The following is a 19,230-nucleotide window of genomic DNA, read 5'->3' on the forward strand; positions in this document are numbered from 1 at the left end:
GGCTGTCTCTGGCTCTGTTGCCTACTTTTGGGACCCTTTTCCCGCTAACAGGCTGCCTCATCTAGCCTCAGGAGAAGATGCACCCAATCCTACTACAACTTGATATGCCAAGTTTGGTTGATATCTATGGGAGGTCTCCTCTTTTCTGAAGAGAAAGGGAGGAGAGTGGATGGGTCGGGGGAGGGGAAGGACTGGGAGGAAAAGAAGGAAAAACTATGACCAAGATATAAACTAAACTAATTAATTATTTAAAAAAAAGAGACAGAGAAAGGGTTCATTTTGATTCACGGTTCAATTGTACCATCCATCAGGTTAAGATGTTCCTGCTGTAGGAGCTGTCATGTTCTGTCCAGACTAAGACCCAGAGGCTGATAGTTGATGTCCATCTACTTTTCTCATTCTTATGAAATCCAGATCCTACTCACTGTTGGGTTGGGGCTTTCCATGTCAGTTAAACTAATCAAGGTTATCACAGACTTGGCCAGAGGCTAACAAGACCATAAAATCCCTCACAGGAATGCTCAAAGACTTGTCTCCTAGATTAATCTTGATCCTGTCAGTCCAGTTGGGAATCATGTTAACTGTCAGAATTTGCAAAAGTAGGTTGTGTATGTAAATTTTTACAATAACAATTCAGCACATGGAGTTGGCTATACAGGATGGAAATAAACTTATCTTGATAATATTTTACTATACAGTCATATTCTCTGCCCTCTCATGTACTCTGTTTGCTCCTAACTTAATGGACATTTGAAATTTTCCCTAAGTAATATAAGTTGAGTAATTTTTCTTTTTAGTATGTGCATTTGTTTGAGTATATGCCATATGTGACCAAGTGCAAGGAGGCCAGAAAAGAATGTTGGATCCGTTGGAACTGGAGTTACAGACAGCAATGAGTTGACAGACATGAGTGCTGGGAACTCAACACAGATCCTTTGAAAGACTAGAATGTGCTCTTAACCACAGAGCCATTTCTTTAGTCCCCAAGAGTAGGAATTGTAGACCCAAAGACAGACTTAATTTTTAAATAATTATCATAACTCACATTTTACATGTAGAAAAACCACAATATTGTTCATATTGATATGTTAATAGAAAATAATTCTGTGATCAGAAATTTTAGAAAAATATAATTATTTGAAGAGAATTCTTCTAAAATGTGTGCTATTTTTCTAAGTCTCTAAAAGTATATTATTTCATCCAAAATCATTTAACATTACAAATTACTATGTTGAATCATAAGGATAAGATCCTGAAAAACATTTTTGTATCACTTGCGTTGATCCCTGTACAAGCTTGGGAAGTCAGACCCCTTTTGATCTATATTCATTAGCCACTGTTCTTCCCCATATCTCTAGTACATCCGTCAGTCTTTCACAAGGAACTGGAATTCATCTAATAGTATATTTTAATTAATTTTATTTTTAAGATTAAAATATTATTACTTCATTTCTCCCTTTTCTTTCTATGCTTCAAACCCTCCTATATAACTTCCCTTGCTTTTTTCAAATTCATGCCCTCTTTTCTCATTAACTGTTGTTACATGCATATGATTTATGTATATTCTAAATGCATTTAAGTATCTTTTGTACTTTTTACCTTCATGCTGTTTCAGATTTTGTTTGTGCCGTTTGCCTCTTTGAGGTTGTTTCCTCCAATACTTTTCTGTACAATACTCTAGGTTTTTCTTTTTTAAATGCCAATTTCCCTTTGGGGCTTCTCCTAAGTTCAGTGGGATTTGGCTTATTTTTCTTGACTAATAATTAGACCAGTTGTGTTTTGAGTTGATACTTTAACAGTTACCATCACTTATTTATAGAGAATGTTATCTAGTTCCATTGTTTTCCTCCTTAAATTTTAAGTTAGCATAGCTTTTTATTGAATGTTTTATTTCTTTCCTTTTATTGAATATTTATCTCCATTATAAAATCCACATTTGTGCTTATCATAGTCAAGGATGAAACCAGAAATCCATCTCCTTAATCTCCTTAACAATTCCCCAACCCTTTGAAGAACATAACTGATAAAACAGACACTCTAAAGAAACATTTGTGTCAGCTGTACTTAGGTTCGCAATTTAAGACAATGAAATGGGCACTGGTTTGAAGTTTACTTCTCCTTTAACGACTGAGAAGGATTTATGCCAATCACCTTAACCCTGTAGGTCGGAAGACAACAACTGCGTCACCCCCAGGCTTATTTAGACTTGCCACATACAGTCTTCTCACTTTAATTCTGACTTCAGAGTACTTGTACTTTTTATTTAAAAAAAAATGTATTGGCTTTTGTGTAAAGAAAGTAGTATTTTTTGTTTCTCTTTAAAGAGTGTTTTATGTGTAGGTAATAATTGTCAGACCCCAACTTTGCTATTTAAGTTCAATAAATGTCAGTTGAAAGTAACTAGCCAGCAATGCATATTTTCAAAAGGTTTCAAACAAGTCTACAGACACAAGTATCAAATGAAAAGCTGGATATTCGGGAAGTACTACCCTAAGTTTCATGCTCCATGGTAGGGAAGAAAATCAGCTGTTGCCAGATACATAACCAGAAATGCCTTCAAATATTATGTGTGCATTCTTACAATATTATAGAAAATACATCTTCACAAATGATACCTAACAGGTCCAGACTTTTATTGAAGTGACTTTTATAAAATTTTGTTGTAACTGTTGAAGGGTACCTTTGCTGTGTGAAGAAGTTAGACTTATGTTACAAAAATAAAACATAAAAAAGCAGTTGTGTTTGCATGTTCCTTTAAGTTAAATGAACCAAATATACTTATTTCAGTTGATCTTATAAATATTGTAATGCCTATAAACAACCTTCCCTACAGAGAGAGAGAGGAGGAAGTGTGCTTGGGCCAAATATTATGGCATCTTCCTCACAGGAGCTGTTTGGCCCAAATAGTCTTAACCTGAGGCTCACGTGGCATTTGCTGTGGACTGTCAACTCCACGTGTGGTAGATCTAACAGCTTTGGGTATCTTTGGCATGGGTTTAGTTCCACCATATCCCTGGACCTATCAACTCTCACCAGAGAGGGAAGAGAATATGGTCATTATCCTTGGTTGTTGAACCCACCTCAGAGCTGGGGTGAGCTGGGTGTAAAGGAAAATCTGTCTACAGCTATAGTAGTAGGAAAGATAACAGCAGATGGCCACTCCAGCAAGAATGATCATCTATACCTTATGGTGAGAACATGGATACTACTTATCTACACAAGCCTAGGCTTTCTGAGTACAGTTTCTGCTCTAGACTGCAGTCCAGGCGGTATAATGTCTTGGGCTTGAGGGAAGGACTGCATGAGATGGTGTTAGAAGTACAGTGGGAGTGGCATAATATGCTCTGCGAAAGGATTTTTTAATATAATTAACCCAGATACCTCTTTAAATCCTATGAAATATGTAGCATTAATTATTGTACCTGGTACTGTAAATGCCTCACTTATCATCATCTAGAGATTTAGGAAACTGAGACCCTGAGAATATAAGTAACTTTTTCAATGTCATTATAACAAGTAGGTGATATTTCCCACCATTCGTCTGTAAGGCATCACTTGAAAGCAGGCATCCACAATTCTTTTATGTTTTACCCTTTTTCCTTATTTTATTTTATTTTTTTAATTTTTATTAATTATACTTTATTCACTTTCTTTCCCCCATAAGCCCCTCCCTCCTCCCCTCCCAATCCCACCTTCCCTCCCCCTTCTCCATGCATGCCCCTCCCCAAGTCTACTGATAGGGGAGGTCTTCCTCTCCTTCCTTCTGATCCTAGTCTATCAGGTCTCATCAGGAGTGGCTGCATTGTCTTTCTCTGTGGCCTGGTAAGGCTGCTCCCCTCTCAGTGAGAGGGATCAAAGAGCAGGCCAATCAGTTCATGTCAGAGGCAGTCCCTGTTCCCATTACTATGGAACCCACTTGGATACTAAACTGCCATGGGCTACATCTGTGCAGGAGTTCTAGGTTATCTCCATGCATGGTACTTGGTTGGAGTATGAGTCTCTGGAAAGACCCCTGTGCTCAGATTTTTTTTGGTTCTGTTGCTCTTCTTGTGGAGCACCTGTCCTCTCCAGATCTTACTGTTTCCCAGTTCTTTCATAAGATTCCCCACACTCTGCCCAAAGGTTGGCCATAAGTCCCAGCATCTGCTTTGATAGTCTGCAAGGAAGAGCCTTTCAGAGGCCTTCTGTGGCAGGCTTCTAACTCGTTTTCTTCTTCTTCTGATGTCCATCCTCTTTGCCTTCCGGGATGGGGCTTGAGCATTATAACCAGAGTCCTCCCTCTTGATTAGTTTCTTTAGGTGTGCAGATTTTAGTAGGTTTATCCTATATTATATATCTTTATGAGTGAGTATATACTATATGTGTCTTTCTGCGACTGGGATAGCTCACTCAGGATGATCTTTTCCAGTTCCCACCATTTACCTGCAAATTTCATGATTTCCTTATTTTTTATTGCTGAGTAATATTCCATTGTGTAGATATACCACAATTTCTGTATCCATTCTTCAGTTGAGGGGCACCTGGGTTGTTTCTAGCTTCTGGCTTTTACAAATAAAGCTGCTACAAACATGGTTGAGCAAATGTTCTTTTTGTGTACTGGAGCCTCTTTTGGATATATGCCTAGGAGTGGTATGGCTGGATCTTGCAGAAGTGCTATTCCTAGTTGTTTGAGAAAGCACCAGATTGATTTCCAGAGTGGTTGTACAAGTTTACATTCCCACCAGCAGCAGAGGAGGGTTCCCCTTTCTCCACAACCTCTCCAGCATGTGTTGTCACTTGTGTTTTTGATCTTGGCCATTCTGATGGGTGTAAGGTGAAATCTCAGGGTTGTTTTGATTTGCATTTCCCTGATGGCTAACGACATTGAGCATTTCTTTAAGTGTTTCTCTGCCATTCGATATTTCTCTACAGAGAATTCTCTGTTTAACTCTGTTCCCCATTATTTAATTGGATTCTTGATTTGCTGCTTTTCAGCTTCTTTAGTTCTTTATATATACTGGATATTAACCCTCTGTCAGATAGAGGGTTGGTGAAGATTCTTTCCCAATCTGTAGGCTGTCGTTTTGTTTTGATGACAGTGTCCTTTGCTTTACAGTTTCATGAGGTCCCGTTTATTGATTGTTGCTCTTAGAGCCTGTGCTGTTGGTGTTCTGTTCAGGAAGTTGTCTCCTGTACCAATGAGTTAAAGGCTCAAGTTTATGCTTTAGGATGGAGTTCCCCTTCCTAAATAGCTGCCTCTTTTTCTGTTTCTTTGCGTCTTGCCTTCATGCTGTTCCACCATGCATTCATAAGCCTTGGTTATGACCATACCACAAATAATATAGGTATGTGGCTATGTGTTACTGTTATATATGTGTGTGTATGTATATGCCAGAATATTTAACTTTTATTGTCATCACTTTACTTTTTTTTCTATTTTAATACCTATGTTTTTATTTGCCCTTAGGTAAGATTTTAAGACTTAGAATAATGCAGAACCAGTTTTAAAATTTTGTCACCATCTTCTTTGAGATGCTGTATCCTCATGATAAAATGAGCTTCCTAACATCTATGTAATGAACACTGTAAAGATTAGATAACATATTACAAGGATATATAACAAACATACTTTGTATGTATTCCATGTGTATAATTCCAATTTAGTTATTATACTCCTTTGGATATTTTATCTGTCTTACCTTACAAGGACTGGTGGTCTTTTATTTGTTCTTGCTAATGTTGATGGTCAGACTCGATTTTCAGCACTCTTTTGAAATGGGCTGGAAAAGAAAATGTATGTTTAAATTGGGCTACTGGGGATCAAGTCCCAATAGCCAATGAACCCAGTTAAGGCTAGGGTGTTGCTAGATACCATGTGTGATGACTGACTGCCATTGTATAGCAGTCCTTCACATAGTAAGTAGCTGAATAAAATAAGCATCTAATAAACACTTCTGAACACTAAGTGGTGGAATTATCAACGGACGGGAAAAAGGTCTAGCACATTACCTGGCAGATAGTAGACACAAAAATCTTAATAATGTTCTTATCAACAATTTGAGAGTTACTAGGTGTATCCCCTTAAGGTATATAAAATAAACATGAAACCCATGTTCTATTCTTTAGTGGGTAATCAGAACGCTCTGAAGAACAAGGATAGCAATGCTCTACTCCTTTTGTTCTGTGTCAAAGGTTCATTGATATTTCTGGCAGACTCTATGAGATGGGTTTGTGACCCAGGTTCTAACAGGTTGTGCCATTGTTCTTCTTTTCCAGAGAGAAGCAGCACTCCCTCGCTGAACAAAGAGCACCTGGAAATTTAACACCGATACACTGCTGGAGCTCACACTTGCTATGTTTGTGCCAGTTTCACCCCAGAAGGTAGGAATAGTGTTTATCCTCCATGGGTTCTTTATACAATCACGTTTCTCTTGTCTTCATTAAACATGGACAGTATCTAATATCTGTGGTTTGAAATAACAATGGCTCTGAGTAGTTTTTTAAAATTGTATAAATGTCATCTTTTTTTCACTTCTGCAACTCCTTTAGTTTATTCTTTTTTATTTTTTTATTATTTTCATTTACCCAATTTGTATCCTGGCTGTGGCCCCTTCCCTCCTCACATCCCAATCCCACCCTCCCTTTCTCTTCTCCCCCTCCTCCATTGCTGGTGAGAATGTAAACTTGTACAAACTTGGAAATCAATCTGACACTTTCTCAGAAAATTAGGAATAGTGCTACCTCAGGTTCCAGCTATACCACTCCTAAGCATATATCCAAAATATGCTCAAGTATATAACAAGGACATTTGCTCAATCATGTCCATAGCAGCTCTGTTCATAATAGCCAGAAGCTGGAAACAATTCAGATGTCCCTCAATGGAGGAACAGATACAGAAATTGTGGTACATTTACACAATGGAATACTACTCAGCAATTAAAAACAAGGAAATCTTGAACTTTCCAGATGGTGGGAACTGGAAAAGATTGGTTTGAATGAGGTAACCCAGAAGTAAATATGTCATCTTTAAGGAATAGTTCTATTATAAAATTAGTTAAAACTGACTATAAAGTTAGTAATGCAGTAAAACATAGTATTCCTACAACCTTGAGATATGCTTGGTCTTTTATGACTTTTGTTTCTGAGATAATTGATGAATTAAATGCAATGTATGTCTGTGTGATCGTGACTAGGACTAGAAAATATAAGGCATAAATGCCCTGTGACTGTCCTGCTTCTTTTACATTTTTCGTGTCAGTAACTATCATTCACCTCACTATTTTTAATCACTATATAATATTTCAGTTTAATAATAAGACCACAAAATATAAAACGTCTTTCCTGTAATTGTATTTGAGATGTTTCCAGTTCTCTCAGGTAAATGTGACTTTTATGTACATCTTGTACACTCTTTGTACTGATGTCTGATGATTTAAACTGATTTCCAAGAGTCTGTGTTCTTTGTTCTTACGGATGTACTTCTTAAATTTAGATAAAGCCATATACAGAAACATAGCTATGAGTAACATCCCACTGAAAGCTTTTGAAATGCTAACTTACCATATATTTTTTGAAATCATCAAAGGGTAACTACATCTACGAACTTACAGCTCACTAACACTTCATAAGAGTACCTGTTTCTCTGTAGTTCTGTCAACTTTTGTATTAGCTGTTTTTGTTCTTAAATCTAATGAAAATTTATTACATTTTAATTTTTATATTACCACCAGTGAGATGAACATTTATTTTTATTTGAGCTTTTCATTCTTTTTTGAATAGCTGTTTGCCATGCTGACACTTTGGAGGGGTGTTTTTTTTTTTAAACAAGAATCAAGAATCATATTAAAAATATGAATCTCTGCTGAAAGTAGTAGCTCATACTTGCAATCCCAAGACTTGAGAGGATGAGGCAACAGGATTCCCATGCATTCAAGGCAAGCCTTGCTGCAAACTGGGTTCCAGGACATCTTCGTCTGTAGGAGGAAACACCCTAATTAAAAAAAAACAAAACATTAAATCTGTAAATCTATTTCATTATTCCTTCCAACTTTTCAGATTTTAATATTTTGCTTCAATGTTTTGATGTTATTTTGTATTTTTCGTTTCTTCCCAAAGAAGGTTGACTTCTAATGTGACTATAAGGTGTACACCTGCAAAACACCCCTGCAACTAAAGCTCAGGGAACATCACTTAAGAGGGGAAAAAAGAAGAGACAGCGGACAGGATGTCTGCTATTAGATATGTTTTCTACATAAGACAAGAAACTGCACCATGAAACCTTAGCAATGTGGTAACCTAAACAAGAGCTGCACAGTGAAAACACCACTTGATATCACAACATGATGGGAAAAATCTCACAAGACCCCAACCCTAGATGAAGAGCTACAGGCACGAAATGGCTATGAAGAGAGGGAGATGCGGTATTCTCCAGGGACAAGTCCCTGATTGGTTATCCAGTCCCATGTGGTCAATACACACACACACACACACACACACACACACACACACCAAGTAACACTAAATAGATTCAGCAGGTTGTATCTATAAATATGTGTGTGTTTATATTTGTGACTTTGTCTATAGTCTGTGTGTGTGTGTGTGTGTGTGTGTGTGTGTGTGTGTGTGTGTGTGTATAGAACAGTAAATAAATCATTAAGTTGAGAAGAAGTTGGAGGGGCCATAAGAAAAGTTAGAAGAGAGGGTGCTAGAAGTGAAATTAACACAGAGCTCATGTATGTATGTAATTCTTAGAAATTAATAAAAAAGTGTAAAAATATTAGTGTAATGAATCCCCACACTTCTAACATGGCATCAATAACTAAGAACTTGTGGATAATCTTGTTTTAGTTATAACTCTTATTTTATTTTGAAGTAAATTACAGTTATTATATGATGCCATCTGTTAGTATTTCAGCATACACACTGACTCTATATGTACTTTTCATAACCTATATTTTACATTTGTGGTAGTTTGGCTGAAATCACATACTTCCATTATAATATACTTAGAATATTTCATTAAACATCAGCATTAGCCAAGATTAATGTTACTTAATTTGCTGTTTGAAAATGAGTCCTATAAGAAGTTAATTGTGTTAAACTACTTACAAAAAAAATGGTTATCATTCATATAGTAAAATCAGAATGCTCACAAACTACACAAAATGCCGGTTTGTTTTTTTATTGAAATTATCTTATTAAATACTATAAGTCTTCCTTAGACCAGTATCTATATTTTATTTTTCTAATCCAGAAAATCTGTCTTAAATTGAAGTCAATGGATGTACCAACGTGGACTTTCCTAAACTTTTTAAGTAAAAATTTAATATATACTTTCTCTCATAACACAACAGTTATTTTTATATCTTTGAATCATGTCGAATATAATGCTACATCTTATGATGCAATCAGTATCTGATTCAGTGTTAAGGTATCACTTGAGAAAGAAGTACTACCTTCTTAGGGTTATCTATGGAATCTGATAGTAAATCTGTACTAGCTCATCATAGAAGACTGAGAAAATGTCACCATAATAACTATAGCCAGAAGAACTACAGACTATTTTCAGGTGTGATTCTTAATAAAAAGACAAAATAGGCCAGGCATGGTGGTGCATGCCTGTAATCCCAACACTGGTGGAGGCAGAGGCAGGTGGATCTCTGTGAGTTTTAGGCCAGCCTCCTCTACAAAGTGAGTCCCTGACAGCCAAGGCTACACAGAGAAAACCTGTCTTAGCCGGATAGGGAGAGGACAAAATAATAGTCTGCTAGAAGTACAGTTGTTCTCTGATAGAAAAAAACATGCATGAAAAGTAAATCTCAGTCATAGGTGTAAAAATTAGGTATGATTATAATTAAAAAAAAAACATCTTTAGAGAGGCTAGAAAAATGTCTCAGTGTATAAGAGGACTTGCCATTCTTGCAGAGAACTGGAGTTTGTTTCCCAATGGCTTATAATTGCCTGGAACTCCAGCTCCAGGAAATCCAAGGTATTTTCTGTCCTCTGCAGGCACCCCATGCTCATGCATGTATGCACACATAGACACACCATACTCATAAAATAGTAAACAAACAAAATATTTGGAGTAATAGCATCTCATTTTTTTCTTTCTTGATAGAGAAGAGGAGAAAGTTAAACTGTTTGTCCAAAGCCACACATATTCAAAGTTTTCTTTCAATTATCTTTAATGGCTTTTGAAAAGTTAATAAAATTCTAGAAAGTTAATAGTTAAAACCACTAGTGTGTGCCAAATACTGATTGATTGATTGTGAAATCCTCATAATATCTCCTTGAGGTAGATGATGGTATCTCTTGTTAAAGACAATGATTTTGACCCAGGAAGTCTGAGACTCAGGACTCTCAATTGCCCTTCTTTGAGAGAGGAGCTTATTTCCCCATTATGCTTATATATTGATATATTGTGGAATGACTACCTCACATTAATTACCATACCCCTCACTTTTCATTATCGTAACGTTTGTGCTGTGACATGCTGTCAGAGCCATCTTGAGTAGGCAGAATGTTGTCCTTAACTATAATGGCCATGCTGTAGGGGGACTTTCATGGATTTTTTCTCCATAATGGAAGAACTAATTTACATTCACTCTAGTTATGAACCTCCTTCTCCACACGAGCACCTACATTTTGCCTTTCTAATAACAGTAATACTGATAAGTATGGTGTGGTGTGGTTTGCACAAAGAATTTTTAATTTAATATTTAGTAGTAAATTTTATCTTACAATCTACTGATGCAAACAGGAAAGCAATGCTCTGCTCTAGAAATAAATTAAGAATGAAAAGCTTCAGTATAACATATGGCAATAAATAACATACTTAATTTTCATCTAAGAAAAGTTAAGAATCCAATTAGTTTTTATTATGATGTGACCCCAACTTATCCTTGGACTCAGAAGCCATTACATCTTTAAATTTATTTTTGCATTTATTGAATTTATTTTGTTTTTCAAAAAAAACAAACTTACGAAAACTATATAATAAAATTCTAAGCTAATGGAACTCCTCTCCATTACCACTTCTTTTCCTATGCCTCAAAAGGCTTTACATGACCTCTTGCTTTTCTTATATACTGTCAAGCATAAGCATTTTTGTTATTATATTAAATGTCTTTTTTATAAATGTGTGAAAAGATCTAACACTCAGATTAACTACTACTAAGTTATACTCCTAGCTCTAATTGTATCTGAAAATACACATGAATTAAACAAAAACTGAAGTCAAGAAAGACTTTTTGTTTTAATGGATTTACAAGTGTAGTTATGAATAATCATCACAGGCTTCACTTGAGGCTTTTCTAAGGGATTGTGAATAATGATTGGGTGAGATGTGGGCCTGAGGCAAAGCCTCAGGGCGTGTATGCTCCTAGCCAAGCATTCATTCTCACAACTTGGTCCTTCATCTGTGGCTATTGTTTGTAATACCAGAGAGAAGGAAACGTGACTTGGGTACTATCTCAAGGGTCATGTCAGGAGTCCAGCTTTACCAATACAATACCAGAATGCCAACACAAGATACCTTCAAAGAGTTCTCATTTGCTCTTTTATTTTTAATGTTTTAGCCTATTTATTTTATTTACCTGCATAAATAATTACATCTAAAATTGTAACACCAAGAATGTAATCACTATTTAAAATTCTGCTCATCTATGTTGAATGTTTATAAGATTTCTTCAAAATAAACTCTTTTTTTAATTTTTTCTTTATTATTATTTATTACAATTTATTCACTTTGCATCCCAGCTGTAGTTCCCTCCCTCATCTCCTTCCAGTCCCACCCTCCCTCCATCTTCTCACCCTAAGCCCCCTCCCCCACTTCCGCTTAGTCTGCTAATAAGGGAGGTCCTCCTCCTCCTCTACTATCTGACCCTAGCCTATCAGATCTCATCAGGACTGTCTGGATTCTCTTTCTCTCTGGCCTACTAAGGCCACCTTGCCAGGGGGAGTTGATCAAAGAACAGGCAACCAAGTTAATGCCAGTGACTGCCCCTGCTCCTCTTAACAGGGAACCACTCCATAGAGACTGAACTGCCCATGGGCTACATCTGAGCAAGGCATCTAGGTCCTCTCCATGCATGATCTGTGGTTGATTCATCAGTCTCTGCAGGTCACCCTGGGCCCAGGTTTTTTGGTTCTGTTGCTCTCCTTGTGGAGCTCCTGTTCCCTCCAGGTCTTTTTATTTCCCCCTTCTTACATAAGGTTCCCTGCACTCTGCCCAAAGTTTGGCTATGAGTCTCAGTATGTCCTTCTATACCTTGGTGGATAATGTCTTTCAGAGAGTCCCTATTGTAGGCTCCTGTCCTGTTCCCTGTCTTCTCCAATGTGTATCCTGTTTGCCCTTCTGAATGAGGTTTCAGCCTCTACCCTAGGATCCTCCTTGTTTAGCTTCTTTAGAACTATAGACTTTAATATGTTTATCCTATATTATGTGACTGATATCCACTTTTAAGTGGATATATACCATATATGTCTTTCTGCTTCTGGGTTACCTCACTCAGAATGATCTTTTCTGTTTCCCACCATTTATCTACAAAGTTCATGATTTCCTTGTTTTTAATTGCTGACAAGTATTCCATTGTGTAAATGTATCACAATTTCTGTATCCATTCCTTGGTTGAGGGACATCTGGGTTGTTTCCAGATTCTGGATATTATAAACAAAGCTGCTATGAACATAGTTGAACAAATGTCCTTGTGTTGTTAAGCATCTTTCGGATATATGCCCAGTAGTGGTATAGCTAGATCTTGAGGTAGCACTATTCCTAATTTTCTGACAAAGCATCAGATTGATTTCCAAAGTGGGTGTACAACTTTACCTTCCTGCCAGCAATGGAGGAGGGTTCCCCTTTCTCCACATCCTCTCCAGCATGTCATCCCTTGATTTTTTATTTTAGCCATTCTGATGGGTGTGAGGTAGAATCTCAGGGTTGTTTTGATATGCCTTTCCCTGATGACTAAGGACATTGAGCATTTCTTTAAGTGTTTCTCTGCCATTTGATATTCCTCTGTTGAGAATTCTCTGTTTAGCTCTGTACCCCATTTTTTAATTGGATTCCTTGGTTTGTTGGTGTTTAATTTCTTCAGTTCTTTATATATTCCGGCTATTAGCTCTCTGTCAGATGTAGGGCTGGTGAAGATCTTTTCATAGTCTATAGGCTGTGGTGTTGTACTGTTGATAATGTCCTTTTGTTCTGTATTTTATCTGCGTGTTTGTGCTTATACACCACATGTGCATCTGCTGCCTTCCAAGGTCAAAGGAGAGTGTAAGATCTCCTGGATCTACAGTGATGGAAATGAGCTATCCTGTGGATCCTGGGGACTGAACCCAGGTTGTCGTCATGACCCAAGTCATCTTCCTAGTCCTAAGAATAAATATCATTTAATTTAATTAAAAAAAACAAAAAAACAAAAAACAAAAAAAAAAAAAAAACAAAAAAAAACCACCTTCACAGCTGTTATCTGCCCCAGAAAAAAATCTACCCAGGTGCGTACAGTCCCTTAGCCCTCCCTTCCTAAATTTCTTGACTAAACTAGTAAGTGCTCAAGTACGAAGTCCTATGCCTGGAAGTGTTTTGCTTTATACTTTATTGTTAGTATAAATTTTGTATCTTACTTAATTTTTTTAATTATTTCATTCTCATTTACTGGGCTTAAAGCACCAAGAGAACAGTCACAATTGGGTATATTAATCTGCTTCTACGTTTATTTAGTATCTTCATCACTACCAATGGTTCAGTGGCTAAAAGACTGCCATATACACAGCTGCCACCAAATAACTAATATTTTAGTTAATAATCATAATGCTCAGTAGTCTTTTACTTCTGTTGGGAGCTGGGGTATTTTGGGTGTTTGTTTGTTTTGGATTTGTGTGTGTGTGTGTGTTTGATTGTTTTGTTTGGTTTTCCTGGACTTGCTTTGTAAACTAGGCTCGCCTCAAACTCACAGAGATCTACCTGTCTCTTCCTCCCTCAAAGTCTTTTCATTACTTACATCATCTTTCAGTTTTCTTAGAATCTACCTATGTCTTGTTTTCCTTGCAGTTTTGTTTCATTTCATTACAGTGTTTTCCAACTATCCATTCTATGAAATGTTCTTGCATCTTTCTTCTCTTCTCTTCTGCTGGAGCTGCTGCAGAGTTGTCACCCTGGGCTCTCCCTGCGTGTCCTATTTGGCACTACTGAAACATAGATTTTTTTTCCTCTATAAATTTTTCATACACTGTAATGAAACTATGAGTTTATGACAAATCAAATTTTCAAAACTGTAGATGTTTGAAATCTAGTCTCATGAAAAATGTGTCCGAGTTTAATATTAGAAGGTGCCAGTTGGGCTTTACTAGAGAGGAAAAAAAGTAGGGATGTGTGTATATCCTTACTCAGAAAGAAAAAAAAAAGTTTTAAAGTGATATTTTGGGCTAACAGATCTTTGTGAAACATTGTCTAAAATTTAACTTCGCAATCCATAAAACTAATACTAATTTCTTTTTGTATCTTAACCTTCATTATATTTTTAAATGATAACTTTTAAAGGAGTATGTTGAGGAGAAGCAATTGTTAGCCATCTAAACACTTTCCATTTACTGCTAGGATTTCAGATAACAAATCATTCTCCTCATAACATTCAAAGGCAGATTTAGGATTCTTGGGCAGGGGAATTAGGCCCCACAGGAAGTGGAATATACTCCTCAGTACTACAGCCCAAAAGTATTCTTTACTCTAATATGATCTCTTACATGGTAAATGTTTTTGTAGTTTACTTCAGCAAATGGAAACACCTTTTCCTACACAAATATTTGGTTACTCTCCCAGTTTTCAGTCCTGTTATCCCATTGTTCCTCTCTTATAGCCAGTCTCTAAGCCCCTGAATTACTCCGTGGTTCTGTAGAATGCATCTCCCGATTACAAGGTTTTCTGGCAACACTCTTTTTCAGCTCACATTAATTAGTTGGAATTTCTCATCTTTTGGTGGCCCATCCTCCACCTGTTTTGATCTTAATAATTTTTAATCCATGTAGTGCTATTTTGTTGGGTCCTAACAGAAATACAAATATGCTCTACACTCTATTCTCAAATAAAGTCACAAAATGTTTAAGCAGAAATATAACCAGAACAATTGGAATTTTGCAAATATTATTTGGATACAGTTTGAATTGTGCTAGGATAAGCTAACATAGTAGGATAATGTGTATTTTGGTATTTTCAAGCTTTTATGTTAAACAATTCCTTTGTGTGCTTTATTGGTGTTTATATTAAAGAGACTGCATTGATTGGTCTGAGTATGTTTTTGATAGTGTGGATCCTGTGTTTATGAAGTTCTGTTTGTACATATTCTGTAGTTTTTTTATGTTAATCTTCTTAATTGTTGTGCTTGCAAAGTGAAAAGCTCTTTTCAGACAGGTGGGCTGCAGAGACTGATACTCCAACTAAGTCCCATACGTGGAGAGTACTAGACGTCCTGCTCAGTTGTAGCCCATAGGCACCTATTTTCTAAGTGGGTCCCTTGTAAAGGGAGAAGAGACTGTCTCTGACATGAACTCAATGCATAGCTCCTTAATCACCTCCTCCTGGGGGTGCAGCCTTGCCAGGCCACAGAGGAAGACAATGCTACCAGTCCTGATGAGACCTGATAGGCTAAGATCAGACAGAAGGGGAGGAGGACCTCCTATCAGTGGACTGTGGGAAGGGCACAGAGGGAGAAGAGGAAAGGAGGGTGGGACTGGGAGGAGACAAGGGAGGCAGCTACAGCTGGGATACAAAGTGAATAAACTGTAATAATAAATTTTTAAAAAGAAAACTGCAAGGCACACAAATTGTTTGCATTTATATTTTCTTAAAATAAAGAAAAAGAGGCTATTAAAGTGGTCAGGGAGTAAGGACAGTGGGGTTGGGTGGGAGCAAAATTAAAGTATGCTATAATTATAATTTAATAGACATAATAATTAAGCATATTAAAGTTATATTCATTGTTATAGGTTCTTGGGGATCTGTGTTCTGCTGAGGAATATATTTGTTTCTTAACCAGTTTGGAAAAAAAAAAACAAACAAGACATTTTAAATTGTAACATAAAATATTCAGTAGATTTCAAGTAAAATAAGAAAATAGGTTAAGATCATTTAGACTCAATATATGTAACAATAGAATGATTATGAAATTTCTAAAGCATTTTCATATATCCAAACATTTAAGATTTTCTTGTAAATATAAATAATTTTAGAGATAATTATCGTATTCATTTGTCTTTATTGTAAATGAAAGGTATAGTTTCTGATTGCTGCTAACTGCTACAGGATTTCTCTGAAAATTCCATGTGTCTTTTGATTAGCAATGCTTTTATTTTTCAGTATATGCCCTTTTTGTCTGCTTCTGGCTGTTCAGCACACACATGCACACACACATACACACACATACACACACACACACCTCTGAGAAAGTGGTGGAGACAAAAGACATTATATTAAGTAAATAACACTTGTCAAAGGTTTTATTCAGTTTACATAATAAAGAAGCTTATATTTAAGGCTTTGTCTATTATTTTACATAGGAATTATTATATTAAAAACCATGTTGTGCTGTTTTTCTCATTATTTGAATGTCATTATGGTTTCTTGGTGACGCTCTAGAAATCCTCCGTTTTTTCTTTCTATTCACAGTATTCAGAGTAGTCTGTGTGACCTAGATATTGAAAGTGAAGGCAGGGTGTGTGCTGCATTGCTGATACTTACTGTTAAGACACTCGTTCTCCAAGCTAGGATTCCAGGGAGGATACTGTTTAATACAGTGTTCTTTGAAAAGTTCTCCATTACTATATGCAATTGTTTTCAAGGTTGCTGTTAAAATATTCTTGAAAGAATTTTAAATAAGCAAGTGAAAAAACAGTGCTTTTATGTTATAATTTGATATACTGGTCAATGTTTATAATTTAATTTTAGATCAGACTAGATAAGACTCAATATAGTTTCTCCCATTCTTTACCTTGTAATTGGAATTACAGTATTCTAGTTATTGGACATCTAAAAAAAAATTTAATGTGTTTTGATCACCTAAGTTAGAGAAAGCATTGTTAAGACATCTAGCATCTATGTTATAAATTAATCAGGATAGGTTAATTTTGTTTTATTTCAAACATCCTGAGAATATTTCTTTAGGTTTTTCACTTTAAGAAGATGTGTGTCCACTGTGGGATGCTGTTTTCTTTAATAATTTTGTGTAAAAAGCAACAACACAAAGGAAAAGCATGGCATATGTTAAGATGTCTACACGGATAGTTACACTAAGGTAGAGAATCATATGTGCTGAAAGACTTTCGCTTATTTATTCTTTTTACAGAAAAAAAAAAGAAAATTACATCTGCAGAGAAGTTAAAATATGGGCTTACTAAATATCAGATTTCTGGCTATGTATGTACTTTGTTCAGAAACTAGCTCAAGAAAGTAATGGATAGGTTTCTTTGTGCAACTAAAGGAAGCCACAAGGTACCAGGGCAGACTACTAGAATGAGTTTGCTTTAAATTAGAAAAGTCTAGGGCTATGAATCAATCCTGAAGTACAGGGAGAATCAGAATAAGGAATACTGCACTGTGTCCAAAGTTTAGCTATGAGTCTCAGCATCTGCTTTGATACCTGCTGGGTAGAGTCTTTCAGAGTCCCTCTGTGGGTAGGCTCCTGTCTTATTCCCTCTTTTCTCCCTCTTCTGATGTTTATCCCATATGCCTTTCTAAATGAGGATTGGTCATCTTACCCAAGGTCCTCCTTCTTGCTTAGCTTCTTTGGGTGTACAGATTTTAATATGTTTATCCTATATTATATGGCTAATATCCACTTATAAGTAAGTATATACCATGTGTGTCTCTCTGCTTCTGGGATACCTTACTCAGAATATTTCCCACCATTTGCCTGCAAAGTTCATGATTTCCTTGTTTTTAATTGCTGAGTAGTATTCCAGTGTGTAAATGTACCACAATTTCTGTATCCATTCCTCCGTTAAGGGACATCTGGTTTGTTTCCAGATTCTGGCTATTACAAATAAAGCTGCTACGAACATGGTTGAGCAAATGTACTTGAGCATCTTGTGGATATATGCCTAGGAGTGGTAGAGCTGGATTGTGAGGTAGAGCTATTCCTAATTTTCTGAGAAAACACCAGACTGATTTCCAAAGTGGTTGTATAAGTTTACATTCCCATCAGCAATGGAGAAGGGTTCCTCTTTCTCCACAACCTCTCCAGCATGTGTTGTCACTAGAGTTTTTAACCTTATGAAAGAAAGTGGAGATGAAAGACCTGGAGGGGACAGGAGCTCCACAAGGAGAGAAACAGAACCAAAAAATCTGGGCACAAGGGTCTTTTCTGAGACTGATACTCCAACCAAGGACCATGCATGGAGATAACCTAGAACCCCTGCTCAGATGTAGCCAATGGCAGCTCAATCTCCAAGTGGGTGCTCTAGTAAGGGTAACAGGGACTGTCTCTGACATGAACTCAGTGACTGGCTCTTTGATCACCAACCCCTGAGGAGGGAGCAACCTTACCTGGCCGCAGAGGAAGACTGCAGCCAGTCCTGATGAGACCTGATAGGCTAGGGTCAGATGGAAGGAGAGGACAGCCTCCCCTATCAGTGGACTGGGGGAGGTTCATGGGAGGAGAAGAAGGAGGGAGGGTTAAGAGGGACAAGGGAAGGGGCTACAACTGGGATACAAAGTGAATAAATTGTAATAAATAAATAGATATATATTTGTTTTTTTTTTTTTTAAAAAGAAGGAATACAGCTGGATAAGCAGAATCTAGAAATGGTCAGTTCCAAGCAACAAACAAACCTAAAAAGGGGGCTTCCAGTCTTAGGAGGGTATGAAATGAGGAATATGGATTCACTTGAGAAGGATGGATGTGGATGACAGACTTCCTACAGTTGAAAAGTAAATCTAGCTCTGATTTTTCTCTAGCACCTTTGAAAACTGTTACAAAGGCATTTTCAAACAGGATATTCTGAATTCACCCACTGTGCAAAATTCTCTAGTACCTGCTAGTATAACTACTGTATGTTGCATAGGTCAAAGCTGTGAGGACAAAGGGCTCACACTATAGTCAAATAGGAATGTAATTCTATATGTTACTCAGTTTCCCATGGATGTGACAAAATACCTGACAATACAAATAAAAAGGAGGAAAAATGTGGAGTTTTTTGAGAATGTAACTTCATCATTTCTCTCTTCCCTCCAAATTCTCCCATATACCCCTCCTTGCT

General features: G+C 36.8%; 1 protein-coding gene across 5 annotated transcripts in view; it reads left to right on the forward strand.

Moving 5' to 3' along the window:
• Mbd5 (methyl-CpG binding domain protein 5) overlaps positions 1–19,230 on the forward strand; it is a 355,636-nt gene that overhangs the window by 193,244 nt on the left and 143,162 nt on the right. For all 5 annotated transcript variants that reach the window (XM_060390126.1, XM_060390125.1, XM_060390127.1 and 2 more), the window contains one exon: positions 6,256–6,360. The gene's annotated coding sequence lies outside the window, so the exon portion shown is untranslated. The remainder of the gene's footprint in view (positions 1–6,255; positions 6,361–19,230) is intronic.

This window comes from Meriones unguiculatus, chromosome 8, assembly GCF_030254825.1.
Source record: "Meriones unguiculatus strain TT.TT164.6M chromosome 8, Bangor_MerUng_6.1, whole genome shotgun sequence".
In the NCBI taxonomy this organism is placed as follows: domain Eukaryota; kingdom Metazoa; phylum Chordata; class Mammalia; order Rodentia; family Muridae; genus Meriones; species Meriones unguiculatus.